Genomic DNA, 14,740 nt, shown 5'->3' with positions numbered 1-14,740 from the left:
TGGGTTGCACCTGGCTCAGGAAAGGCTCATGGAGTAGCCATAATACTCAGTAGGGACCTGAATTTTAAATTTAAGAACTCACTCTGAAACTCACTTACAGATGGTCCCTAACACCACAGAAAATGGCGCTGATACACCCAGGAACCTCACCAAAATGCTGGAGTGGCTGCACATGTGGTGGGAATGTCCCAAAACCCAACTCTTCCGGACAACAGTAATACAAGAAATAAGCAAAATAACTAAACAGGCACCCCAGAACTATAAAGACCTCATAACCCACCTATTCTCCGCAGCCAGAAACATCATAGCCAGACACTGGTGGGAGCAGTCAATAATAAACATGGACCAATGGTATCAAGTAGTATGGGAAACAGCCTTACTAGAAAAGCTAACCAATAGACTGAAGCTGACACAGGGAGAAATAGAAGAGGACACCTTCATTTTGGTATGGCTCCCCTTTATCCCATACACAGCCCAACAAGACAACAACATGAACCCACCGACAGCATATGATTCAATATGGCTAACTTAACCCAATAACACCCCCCCCACACACAAACAAGCAAATCCCACTGTAGCCATGCAAAGACAATCAACCACACCCTAGGCCACCCCAACCTCTCTCACCACCAAGGAAACATAACAAGCGAATAGAAAGAGTGCCCCCCCAAGTGACGCTGACACAAACCCCTCTCTTTTCTTTCCAACCCTATACTGCATATAACACCGTCTCACAACAAATGTAACTGATCTGTAGAAAACACAACCTGAAGAAAGAGGCAATGCATGTGCTTTTGTAAGCAAGGAAAATCTTTAATAAGAATTATTATTAAAGAAAGCCTTTGCCTCCACGCACACCCCAAATGCTTGGAGATTTCCAGTAAAATGTTAATAGCTTTCTTTTAGTTTTCTCCATTTTTTAAACAAAATTGTTTGTTTGTGTTTCAAAGGGAAATGGTTGCAGTCCTCCAGTTTACATGCAAAGGAAGGGATTTTTAAAGTAATTATAATTATTTGATTTTTAAGAAATTCTCTGTATAACTTTAATTCCAGCATAGTTTGTGCTCTGAACTGTTTGCTGGGTCTTGTAGCTCTCTGAATGGCAAAAGAACCAAATGTTTATTGAGTTGATATTTTAAAAAGACATTGTCTGCTTATCAGCTGTTAGTATATGGTCTTATTTTTACTGGATCCAAGCTCAAGGGAGGGTATTTTTGGGTATGTAGTATCAAATGCAGGTGTAGCTTGGCTGCAGAAATGCATTGTACATGTGTTAGCATCCAACATGGGTTCATGTCCTTGGAGTCATTGTTGTACCTTGATGGTAAAATGGGATGTTTTCAGGAGAGACCAATGTTGGTTGTGTTGCCTTGAGTAATGGTTTTGGGGTTGTTGTTTTAGTGTGTTTGCATCTGGGACAAATTTCACTTATTTGCTTTGAATGGCACATTGATTGAAAACTGCTTTTGAAAACTCTGGCTATACTTCCTGGATGAAACATAGACATAACTGGTGGTTGAAAACTTGCTTTCCTCTTCTCCTGCCCCCCTGAGCAATTTATCCCAGCTTCTATAGCCTACATATAGTAGGGGTATTTAAAATGAGAGTTGCCATAGGGCCCTCTTGTTTGCTCTTCAAAATATGGCAACCCTAGACATACCCAGCTCCTTCAACCATTACCCATAAGGCTTGTTGCCCTCCTCTACACACATTCCAGCTTGTCAATAGCCTTCTTAAATTGTGGTGGGCAGAACTGGACACAGCACTCCAGGTGGGGTCTGACCAAGGCAGAATAGAGCAGGACTATTACTTAATTGATGCTTTTGAATTATGGTGCTGGAGGAGACTCTTGAGAGTCCCATGGACTGCAAGAAGATCAAACGCATCCATTCTTAAGGAAATCAGCTCTGAGTGCTCTCTGGAAGGACAGATCGTGAAGCTGAGGCTCCAATACTTTGGCCACCTCATGAGAAGAGAAAACTCCCTGGAAAAGACCCTGATGTTAGGAAAGATGGAGGGCACAAGGAGAAGGGGACGACAGAGGACGAGATGGTTAGACAGTGTTCTCGAAGCTACAAACATGAATCTGACCAAACTGCGGGAGGCAGTGGAAGACAGGAGTGCCTGGTGTGCTCTGGTCCACGGGGTCACAAAGAGTCGGACACGACTAAACGACTAAACAACAACATTACTTCCCTTGATCTGGACACTAAACTTCATTGATGCAGTCTAGAATAGCATTAGCTTTTCTTGCTGCTGCATCATACTTTCACACTGTGTAAAAGCTACTTCTGGAAGCATAGTGGAATATAGTGCAATAATAATAATAATTTATTACTTATACCCCCACCCATCTGACTGGGTTGCCCCAGCCACTTTGGGAGGTTTCCAACATAATAAAAACACCTCAAACATTAAAAAACTTCTATTCAAATGTCTTTAGAAAGTTGTGTAGTTGTTTATCTCCTTGACATCTGATAAGAGGGCATTTCACAGGGAGGGTGCCAGCACCGAGAAGGCCCTCTTCCTGGTTCCCTATAACTTCACTTGTCACAGTTAGGCAACCACTAGAAGGCCCTCGGAGGTGGACCTCAGCTGAGCAATGGGGGTGGAGATGCTCCCACAGGCCGTTTAGTACTCAATTCTGTATTATTTGCAAATGAATTATTTCTGAAAGAAAGTAGCAAAAAAAGTGGTGAGGTAACAACCCCGCAGAAGGTGGCAATAAAGCTTCTTCCATGCTGGACACTTACTGTGCAATAAAATAGCCAGCCTTTGTTTACTTGCTTTTTACAGAGGAAAACATGGGGAAACTGCTTTGCAAAAAATGTGTATATTAGGCAAAATTGCAGATACTAAAATGCTGATGAATTTCATGAGGATCTTCCACAAGCTGATGTGGAAATATGGCGAACTGTGTTGTTGGGAGGCAATGGCTCTTGTTAGGATTCAGAGACAATGAACACCCTAATGGGTTAAGGCTACAAATTCTAATGCATGCAAAGAAAGCATAATGCCTAAAATGACAGAGCAATGCCTGCGTCCCCTCACTGAGTTGCTGGAAACTCCTCAGAGCAGCAACTGATGCGACTCCAGCATCACATCCCTGCCTGTCATCCCTCTTATGCTGCTTGCCATGCCTGACCGTTGACCATGCTGGCTGGGGCTGGTGGGAGTCTAGCAGCATCTAGAGGGCCTCAAGTTCTCAAGGTGCACACCTTTCGTGGGCATGCCGGGATCCACGGCAAGAAAGATCTTTGCTATTGTTACTGCTTTCTTATTCCTATTCCGCCACTGCCCCTTTCCTCTCCTCTGCCCCATCCCTTCCCAGCACTTCCACAAGTGTGGACAGGCAGTGGGCCAGGAAATAAGGAAATGGGAAAGCAGTCTGGGAAAATAATGCATCACACCATTTGCAAACATAAATGGGATTAATTAAATCCAAATTGCAATAGTGTGCCAAAAGTGGAACTTGTCTCAAAATGCACTTCAGAGAGAACTGTCCTTGACTATACTACTGCTATTACTAAGTCTTATTCAAGAAGGATCACCTGCGTCTAGTTGAAGTTACCAGCTCCAAGGTTTGTTCCCAGACCTAGTGGTCTTTTCTGAGGGGGTCCCAGATATAAGGAGCTGCTTCATTAACTTGCTAATTAATGAATGTTGTTAAGATTCCAGCAGTTGTTTTTAATCAGCAAAAAGAAATTTATGGATGGGTGGGACAACATTCTGGGTTTTTTAAAAAAACAGTAAAAAGCAAAGAGCCACAGCCTCAGGGAAATAGTCATTGAGTCTTCCCCCAAAATGGTGCCATCCAGCTAGATGAATGACTATGCTGGGCTGGGCCATATGACTGTCTCAACAGACACACCCTCAATTTGGTTTTTACCTATGGTGGTGAGGTAGGTGGTCTGGAAAAGGGACAGATGGGTTTCTGTGACTGTTGTCATGATCAGGCCACTTTGGGCTAATGGTATCGACCCCCCCCCTGCAGGGATGAGGAACTGACTAAGATGGCCCAGTGAGTCATGGTGCATAACTGCACCCACTGGGGGCGTACTTTGTGGCCTCTATGGTGTCCTTGAGCAGAGCTCTTTTTGCTGGTCCATGGTCAGTTGACACCTATATTGGTAGATGGGGCCCCTGGGGGGATCCACTTTGCAAGGCCAAAACATCTGCAGGGCACTACACAGCCTGACCCTGCACTGCTGATGAGATGTTGGGAGCTGGCATAACTCTTATGTGGCTGCTACAGCCACATCAGGATGTAAACCCCCCCATTTTTCTCTCTCTCTCTCTCTCTTTTTACGATTCCACCAAAAGATTGCAGAGGAAACTTGTGGCAGAAGGTACCATTCTAATTCTCGCTGATTTATGAACATTCCGTCACACCAGAGTCTGCCACGCCTGGTTCCACTGGGGGCACATTGAGAACCTGGCTGCACAGAACAAAAGAATGTTTCATCCAGCTGGAAAACACGACAACTTTGTTTACCTTAATTTGCTGCACTGCTTTTGCAGCTGGCTTCTCACACCAGCGCAAAGTTAATTATTAGCCAACCTTAAAGAGAGAGAGAGAGAGAGATCCGTAACTCCATAAAACTAACACTGAACAGAAAACATGCAAGCATTCCTGCTGAAACGTAGGCTATTTAAATGAACAAGTTAACCTTGCTGTCTGGGAAGGGATCGTAGCACCATGGTTAGAACACCTGCTTTACCTGCAGAAGGTCCTAGTAGTTTTACCCCCATGGAGCTATGATTCCCAGCACCCTTCACAAATGACAGCTCCCAGGATTCTTTAGGGAGAGCCATGCGCTTTAAATGCATGCTGTGGATATCGCCTGTATCACCAATTGCCTTTTGCTTTAGCTCATGTCTTCCCAGGGTATATAAAACACTGCTTCTGAAGTTCTGGTTGGATTTTTGCTCTGTCGCTTTTAAAGAAACCACAGCGGCAAAGCCTTCCCATTTAGCCTTTCCCTGGGATGTTTTTCCACATGTGGCAAAGATACCCAAACAATTAATCTTCTGCTGCCTCAGGAAACAAATACATGACGGATAAAGACATCTAATCACCAAGCACTCTCCTCTGTGCCTGGTGTTGTTGTTTTTTAAAGAAAATAATCTTTTATTCCTTTGCCAGCATTAAATTCCCCCCAAGGGTATATTCTGTTGGATGCAATAGAAGCAGACAATGTGCATCTTATACATATTAAATATTAAGTTCTTCTCCTCTCCCTTCTTCTCTCTCTCTCTCTCTCTCTCTCTCACACACACACACACACACACACACACACACCCCAAGAAGTAGCCAAAGTCAACAAGACTGACATATACAAAAAAGGAAAGATTTATTGTTGTTTAGTGGTGTCCGCCTCTTCGTGACCCCCTGGACCAGAGCACGCCAGGCACTCCTGTCTTCCACTGCCTCCCGCAGTTTGGTCAAACTCATGCTGGTAGCTTGGAGAACACTGTCGCACCATCTCGTCCTCCGTTGTCCCCTTCTCCTTCTGCCCTCCATCTTTCCCAAAAGGAAAGATGCAAAGAAGAAAATCCAATGGCCTTCCCCACAAGTATTTGTTCCAAGGAAGAAAAGGGCAACTCAGGTGATCAAGGGGTTCGGGAGGCCAATGAATTTCAGACTTTTTTGTTCAGAGCAGGGCTGTCAAAACCATGTTCCTCTTTCTAGATGGCCTGAAGGTGGCTCAGTTGGTTAGAGCCTGGTGCTGAGATGCTAAATACGTGGGTTTGGTCCCAGCATGGGCCAGCTGCATATTCCTGCATTGCTGTGGATCAGATTAGATGGTCCTCTGGCTCACTGGAATTCCAAATCCCGGCAGCTCCAGCCAGCATGGCCAGTAGCCAGCGATGGTGGCAGTCATGGCCCAACGACATCTAGACTGGTTGTCCATTCCTGGTTTAGAAGGACCAGGTCCGGGAGGAGGTTATGGAGGAACACGGCAGAGGCATATAAAATGATGCATGTGGGGGGAACCTGGCTAGAGATGACTTTTTCTCCCTCTCCCATAATACTAGGAGTGTTTCTGGACATGGGCAGTTCAGCTTCAGCAACCATCATTGTTCTGTTTTAAAATGGATGCAAACAGCAACTCTCCTTCCAGACTTCTCACATTATGTGGCCAGTCCTCCTTTCCCCAAGCTCTTCTGGTGTGTATGGGGAACGGGTGTTAAGCATGCCCTCTCCACTCCCTGCACTGCCAGTTGTGATTTCCCCACTCCCTGCTGGAATTTTGGAATGGTGGGGGGAGGGTGGGGGGAGAAACAGATGTCAAGGCAATGCTATCAGAGCCTCCTAGTGTCCCTATTTTCCAGGGACAGCCCCAGATTTACAGAAGCCATCCCAGTTTCTGATTTGATCCTTAAATGTCCCACTTTTCCTTAGGACTTCCCTATTTCCATCGGAGAAAGGTTGCAGGATATGCAGTTATGTGATCTCTGAGCCAAGGAAATAAGTTACTATACAACCTTTAGAAGACATCTGAAGGCAGCCCTGTATAATAGGGAAGGTTTTTTTTAATGCTTAATGTTTTATTATGTTTTTTCTATATGCTGGAAGCCGCCCAGAGTTGCTGGGGCAATCAAATCAGATGGGTGGGTTATAATAATAATAATAATAATAATAATAATAATAATAATAATAATAATAGGAATTCCCTGTTTTCATCGAAGAAATGTTGGATGGTATGTGCTCTTTGGAAAGGGGAGGTTTAAACTTTAAACCAACAGAGTTAATTCCTAGAGATGGGCCATAGAGAAGGAAATTGCTACAGCAATCTAGGAAATGCCTGAAGCAGGGTTTCCCATGGGTCTCCAGCAGTTTTTGGACTACAGTTCCCATCATCCCTGACCACTGGTCCTGCTAGCTAGGGATGATGGGAGTTGTAGTCCAACAATAGCTGGAGACCCAAGTTTGGTCAACCCTGCCCTAAATCAATCTATACAGTCTGAAACCAACCAGAATAACTTTGCAATAGCGTTATCTACATCTGAGGAAATTGTACAGCTCTTTTGTTGTGTTAAAAAATAAACTTGGATTTTCTGAGTGTGGTGGGTGGGGTAGAAATTGGACACTGAAAATGTGTTAAAAGAAACTGTTAAAGGGGCACTGTAAATAGCGAGTGAACATTCTGCAGTAAATGCTCACCATGTAAGCAGTAGGACTCAGAGTCACCCACTGAGCCCTCCTCCCTGACGCGCTAGCTGTCTATGTGCCAGAACGTGAGGAGGAACCTTCTGTCAGGTGAGTCAACACTTGCAGACTGAAGTGGAACAGCCCAGACATGTGTTTCTCAACTCATCAAGTTGAGTGTTCACATCCAAGAGAGATGGAAACATTTCCTGTATCCAGACAGAAAAATAGATGTGAGTGTTCTGAACATCTGGAGCAGTGTTGGGAGGCAAGTGAATGCTTGCTCAGCCTGCGATGCCACGTCTGTCTTTGATGGGCTGCTTCACCAGTCAGTGGGAAACCCAGGCTTGTCTTTGCAACGCTCTGGAGCAGGAGAAGCTTTGTTTGACTGGGAAAAGAAAAGAACTCTTTGGCCACAGACTGGGCAGGAGGAGGCCGTGCCCTTGGCCTTGAGAGCTGCCTGCATTTTAATATCCAAAAGGCAATGGTACAATGGCTCCCTCTCCGCTCCCTGCCGCCACCACAAAACTAAATAAATAAAGGAACTGGCTCAGCATGTCGAGAAACTGAGAGGCTGAGTAAATTAAAACAGGCAGCTTTATGATTAGCTGGTAATTGGGCCACACAATAATAGGCAGCACAGGAGGGAAAGAAGGCTGTTTCTGGTGGCTGGGCACTGAATGTGGGACGGGATTGTTGCCTCAAGGAGGGGGATGCAAAGTCTCACAGGCCCCATCCTTTTTATTGTGAATTTGTGATGCTACTGGAGCTATCGTAAGCAATCCTGCTTTCAATGCAGCTCAACTCCACAAAAGTTTTAGGGCAGCCACACTGCTTCATTTACAGTCACTGCATCATGTCCTGCTGAGATCCCATAACTTTTTGTGCCACGTATTTTGCTGTGGTATAGTCCCTCCAAATTGCATTAAAGTGGCAGCATTGGAGAAGCACTGCAGAGCAAACTAAAGCAGAAGACACCTCCCACTGATGCATGATGACTGCGTCAAGAACCTGTTGCAGGACGAACCCACAATAAAACACCAGTCTGGAAGAGCCCATGAGAAAACAGAAGTTGGGATGTGAATGCTTCACATCAAATGTAACTGATCTGCAGAAAAGACTCTACAACCTGAAAAGAGAGACAATGCACATACTTTTGTAACCTAAGAATTTTTTTTTTTAAGACATAAAGGTGGGTTTCAAAAGCCACACCTTCCATTTTTTATTTCCAGCTCAGCTGTCATCACACCAGGTAATCTTTGCAAACTTTCCAGAGCAATTATCACATTTTAAATTATGTGTTTTGAAGTTATATCACACCACCTTTTAGTCTGTACCAAGCTTTCAATAAAATTTACCACTTAAAAACAACCATAAACAACTAGTATACAATGTTTTCCTAAGCACTAGATGACGACGACAGTGATGGTTCACTTATAAAGGATCTACCCCACCAAAGAGTTGCACAAGTATCTATCATCATCATCATCATCATACATGATATATGATATATGAGGAAGGTGGGAAGAGGAGGGAAGAGGAAAGCACACAGTAGAGCAGCTGTTGCTTCACGGGCTGATGGATGGAGCCAGGCTGGTCTCCCATTTTGCCAGGATGTTCTTTCTAGGAGGCAGCTGCCCACCCAGTGGATTAGCTGGACAGATAGCAGAGAACAAAATGTGCCTCTCTTGAGCCCTGCAGTTCCAATTATATTCTCGGGCAGAACACAGTTCTGGCATCCCTCAGGTGGGCACCGTTGCCATTCTAAGAGAATGAGGGTGGTGTTCATGGTGAATTCTGGCACCTCTTTTTCTAGAAAAATAGCACTGTACACACACACAAGTATTTAAGAATAGCAAAGTGTGCTATAAGGCTGTTTTTTTTTTCTTCTGTGTTTTTTTTTTAAAGTTTTTTGTCTTACAGCTTTTTAATTGTAAATTGCCATGGGGTGCTTTGGCAGATGAGCAGTGCATAATATTACACTAAGTAATGCATCAAACATAAATATATAGCACAGTCTTTGACGGCTTGGTATTGGCTGCAACTGTTGGGAGTTATGATCCCAACTTGGTGCACTCAACCAATTCCTGCACAAGTGAGTTACACTTTTTTCCTTTAAAAAAAATGCCCTTAAAGCTTTCTATTTCTCCAGTTTTAATTTGTTTTCATTTTTTTTAAGCACACTGCTACAGGTACAAATTCTTTTTTAGAAAATACAGCACCATCTTGTGGTCCCAGATGGTACAACATCATAGTTCCCTTGTTCTTATTTTGACATTACTGTACAGTACTTGCAGTGTAGCAATCCTATATACATGTCTACTCAGAAGTAAATCCCACTGAGATCAGTGGGCCTTACTCTCAGGTACTGGGTACAGAAGTGTAATCTTGCTCTTTCTTTCATCAGTGACATTGGAAACTTTCGCTTTTTTAATTCTGTGTTGATGCATGTAAATGTTGCGGTTTTAACAGGCTCCTTAGTATGTCTTATTTTTATTCATAGCTTTCCAGTCTCCTGCTCCATAATTCATCAGCAGTCAAGGAAAATAATTCCATCCAAGAAACATGCGGCCCCCTTCCTTTTTAAATCCACATATGGAATTAATCTGGAATTAATTTCAAGGTGACTAATCTCTACAAGTAATTAATAACCTTATTTTTAAAGTATAAGTTTTAACATTATTTTAAAAGGATCTTTCATTCTCTCCATACGTGAATAAGGAATTAATGGAACTGGTTCAGGTCTGCTGTTTTTGCACAGGTGGAATTTGGTGAACAGGTTGGAAACTGTTAATTTATGAATTTGAACATATACTGAGGATTTTTAGGGATTATGTCTGTTTTTATTCTGGTTTTTATTACTGTATTTAATGCCTTCAGGTTCCTTAAAAAAATATGTGGGATAATTTATAAAAATAAATGAAATGTTTAACTTGATGATATTCAAATTATTGTTCTGTCTGATATAGCTTTATTTATCATTCAACAGTATAAAATGTCTTATGCCTCAGTTGAAACATGAGATGGAATAATATTTGTTTGTATATTTATTTGGTTCCATTTATGAAATGCTTTCCCATTAAATATCTCAAAGTGATTTCACAGTAATAACATCCAACAGCAAATACAATTAAAATCAATTCCATATGTAAAAACAATCAAAAACAATCAAAATGTGCCCCTCTGAATTTAAGGCTAGGAAAACGAGAAACTGAGAAGACCAAAACTGACTGATCTTTCCTTCCCTGTGTAGAAGCCAAAAGCACAGGGGTTTGCAGCCCTGGCTTAGGTTAAATCACAGTTGCATTATTCTGGCTGAACAAAAGAACGACAGAAAGCTGTATAAATGGCCAGCAGTGACTCCCTTTGAAAAGTCAGCTTTGATAGTTTAGATGTTTGTTCTGCCTGAGACAGGTAGGGTATTGTCTTCCCCGCCTGACAGTCCCTTCCCATTACCCGGCTGAGGAGCCGCGCCAGATGAGAAACCGATATGATTTCAATGCTAACGCATCTCGACGTTCCCAAGAGTCCCCCTTGAAACAACCTAACATAGTTTGACAATGCCACATCGCCTCACGATCAGCTCTTTGGTAAATTGGATCCTTTCCTCCGAGTCACTTTGCTCCATCCTCATGCCAAGTTCTGTACTTGCTAGGAGTTTAGGCCATTGAACACCCCAATTCTCCCTGTTTATCACTGTCCCCATTTTGCCCTTGGGGGGGAATTTAGGGAGGAGCGTGCACTTTGGGCGGGGGGGGGGGGAGTTAATGGAATCCAGAAAACTGCCTTATACTGAGTCAGACATTTGGTCCATCAAGCTCAGTATTGTCTGATCTCTAGGATTTCAGGCAAGAGCTTTCCCAAGCCTTACCTGGAAATGCATCTGGGAACCTACTGCGTGCCCAACAGCTGTGCTGCCACTGAGCTGCAGTCCTTCCTCTGCAGCAGCATATTTCAGAGGCTTGCTCTCTTCCTCAGGTCTGCAAAAGTTCAGTCTAGCACTTGGCCCACAGTGGGGAGGAGAGTTTTACCTAAATTCATCCTCTTATAACATCCAGTCTGGATACTCTATGCAGGGCCACCTTTCAACGTGGCTCAGAAATGTAAACCGGAACAAGAAAACATGTGGGCAAGAGTGTTGGCGGATTTTGCAGTGGGCCCCAGATATCCGCGTCTTCCACCCTTCTTTTCAACTTTTGTTTTTAATTGTTTCGCTCTAAGGATGTTAGGCAGGCAGGAATTTCCATCCTCTCCTGAGTTCATTGCAATCAGCGCTGCTTCCATTCCACTACAGTTTGGCTCATGCTGTTCTGCTGTTATTCATCTTGCTGCCTGCTATGGGTGAAACTTACATGATTATGTAGTTATTTTCAATTTAGTTCAGTGGAAGGTAAATGCCAAAAACAATGCAGAAGATGTCATAATTATTCACCAATGTTTGCACACTTAAAAAACACCCACCCACCCAACGATGGTGAATACTGCTCATATTCCCATTTCCTGATCTCGGAGAAATGTGTGAACTGCGGGAATTTCACTCTCGTTTCCATTTCTGATGCAATTATTCAGCCTTGCTTATATGGCAATTTATACGGCTTATACTGCCCACCTAGCAGTCGAAAGCACATCAAGTGCAAGTAGATAAATAGGTACCACTCTGGCTGGAAGGTAAATGCCGTTTCCATGCTTAATGGTTTCGCCAGAAGCGGCTTAGTCATGATGGCCACATAACCCAGAAGCTGTACGCCGGCTCCCTCGGCCAATAAAGCGAGATGAGCGCCACAACCCCTGAGTCATCTGTGACTGGACCTAACGGTCAGGGGTCCCTTTACCTTTACCTTATGGCTTATATATCATGCTAATGGACTTCAATGTCTGTACACTAATGCACAAAGCATGGGAAATAAACAAGATGAGCTTGAGCTCTTGGTACAGCAAACTAAATATGACATAATAGGCATCACTGAAACCTGGTGGGATAAGTCCCACGATTGGAATGTAAAAATGGAGGGATACAATCTATTTCAGAGAAACAGACCAGACAAGAAAGGAGGAGGAGTGGCGTTATATGTCAGGGATGTGTATACCTGTGAAGAGATCCAAGATTTAGAACCTCAAAGCCAAAGTGAAAGCATTTGGGTCAAAATTAAGGGAGAGAAGAATAACAGTGACCTCATTGTGGGAGTTTACTATAGATCCCCAAGCCAAACGGAGGACATAGATGATGCCTTCATGGAACAGATGGCCAAGCATGCAAAAGGAAGGGAGATAGTAGTAATGGGAGACTTCAATTACCCAGATATATGTTGGATGTCAAACTCAGCCAAGAGCATAAGGTCAAAGAGATTCCTCACTGGCCTTGCAGACAACTTTATTGTCCAGAAAGTGGAAGAAGCAACAAGAGGAACAGCCATTTTAGATCTGGTCCTAACCAATGTCGATGTCCTGGTTAATGGGGTAGAAGTGGAAGGATCATTAGGCGCAAGTGATCATGCTCTTCTGAAGTTTACTATACAGCGGAAAGGAGCAGCCAAGCATACTAGGACTCAATTTCTTGACTTTAAGAAAGCTGACTTCATAAAACTTAGGGAAGTGCTGGGTGAGATCCCATGGACAGTAATACTAAAAGGAAAGGGAGTTCATGATGGCTGGGAGTTTGTTAAGAGGGAGATAGTAAAGGCACAACTTCAGGCAATACCAATGAGACGGAAACATGGAAGGTGCCTAAAGAAGCCAAGGTGGCTATCTAAAGAACTTTTAACGGAGTTAAGATTAAAAAAGGATGTGTACAAAAAATGGAAAAGGGGGGAAACCACCAAAGAGGAATTCAAACAAATAGCCAGCACGTGTAGACACAAAGTCAGAAAAGCTAAAGCACAGAATGAACTCAGGCTTGCTAGAGAGGTTAAAAGCAACAAAAAAGGCTTTTATGGGTATGTTCGTAGCAAAAGGAAGAACAAAGAAACAGTGGGGTCACTCAGAGGAGAAGATGGTGAAATGCAAACAGGGGACACAGAAAGGGCTGAACTCCTCAATGCCTTCTTTGCCTCAGTCTTCTCCGATAAAGAAAACAATGCCCGACCTGAAGAATTTGGAGCAAATGATTCAGTAGAGAAAACACAGCCCAGAATAACTAAGGAGATAGTACAAGAATACTTGGCTAGTTTAGATGTATTCAAGTCTCCAGGGCCAGATGAACTGCATCCAAGAGTATTAAAAGAACTGGCAGATGTGATCTCAGAACCACTGGCAATCATCTTTGAGAATTCCTGGAGAACAGGCGAAGTCCCGGCAGACTGGAGGAGGGCAAATGTTGTCCCTATTTTCAAAAAGGGGAAAAGAGAGGACCCAAATAATTACCGCCCAGTCAGTCTGACATCAATACCAGGGAAGATTCTGGAGCAGATCATTAAGCAAACAATCTGTGAGCACCTAGAAAGGAATGCTGTGATCACCAATAGTCAGCATGGATTTCTGAAAAATAAGTCATGTCAGACGAACCTGATCTCATTTTTTGACAGAATTACAAGCCTGGTAGATGAAGGGAACGCAGTGGATGTAGTCTACCTTGATTTCAGCAAGGCATTTGACAAGGTGCCCCATGATATTCTTGTAAAGAAGCTGGTAAAATGCGGTCTTGACTATGCTACCACTCAGTGGATTTGTAACTGGCTGACTGACCGGACCCAAAGGGTGCTCATCAATGGTTCCTCTTCATCCTGGAGAAGAGTGACTAGTGGGGTGCCACAGGGTTCTGTCTTGGGCCCAGTCTTATTCAACATCTTTATCAACGACTTGGATGATGGACTCAAGGGCATCCTGATCAAATTTGCAGATGACACCAAACTGGGAGGGGTGGCTAACACCCCAGAGGACAGGATCACACTTCAAAATGACCTTGACAGATTAGAGAACTGGGCCAAAACAAACAAGATGAATTTTAACAGGGAGAAATGTAAAGTATTGCACTTGGGCAAAAAAAATGAGAGGCACAAATACAAGATGGGTGACACCTGGCTTGAGAGCAGTACATGTGAAAAGGATCTAGGAGTCTTGGTTGACCACAAACTTGACATGAGCCAACAGTGTGACGCGGCAGCTAAAAAAGCCAATGCAATTCTGGGCTGCATCAATAGGAGTATAGCGTCTAGATCAAGGGAAGTTATAGTGCCACTGTATTCTGCTCTGGTCAGACCTCACCTGGAGTACTGTGTCCAGTTCTGGGCACCACAGTTCAAGAAGGACACTGACAAACTGGAACGTGTCCAGAGGAGGGCAACCAAAATGGTCAAAGGCCTGGAAACGATGCCTTATGAGGAACGGCTAAGGGATCTGGGCATGTTTAGCCTGGAGAAGAGGAGGTTAAGGGGTGATATGATAGCCATGTTCAAATATATAAAAGGATGTCACCTAGAGGAGGGAGAAAGGTTGTTTTCTGCTGCTCCAGAGAAGCAGACACGGAGCAATGGATCCAAACTACAAGAAAGAAGATTCCACCGAAACATTAGGAAGAACTTCCTGACAGTAAGAGCTGTTCGACAGTGGAATTTGCTGCCAAGGAGTGTGGTGGAGTCTCCTTCTTTGGAG

General features: G+C 43.6%; 1 protein-coding gene across 1 annotated transcript in view; it reads left to right on the top strand.

Annotated features, from left to right (window-relative positions):
• LOC310667244 (uncharacterized protein) overlaps nucleotides 1-12,949 on the top strand; it is a 559,738-nt gene extending 546,789 nt beyond the window's left edge. Inside the window, exon 2 of the mRNA XM_083419083.1 lies at nucleotides 12,633-12,949. The gene's annotated coding sequence lies outside the window, so the exon portion shown is untranslated. The remainder of the gene's footprint in view (nucleotides 1-12,632) is intronic.
• Nucleotides 12,950-14,740: the final 1,791 nt, after the last annotated feature.

The sequence above is a fragment of the Podarcis tiliguerta genome (assembly GCF_965153285.1).
Source record: "Podarcis tiliguerta genome assembly, chromosome: 16".
NCBI classification, from domain to species: domain Eukaryota; kingdom Metazoa; phylum Chordata; class Lepidosauria; order Squamata; family Lacertidae; genus Podarcis; species Podarcis tiliguerta.
The sequence above is the reverse complement of the archived record's forward strand: the minus strand, read 5'-3'. Positions and strand labels throughout refer to the sequence as shown.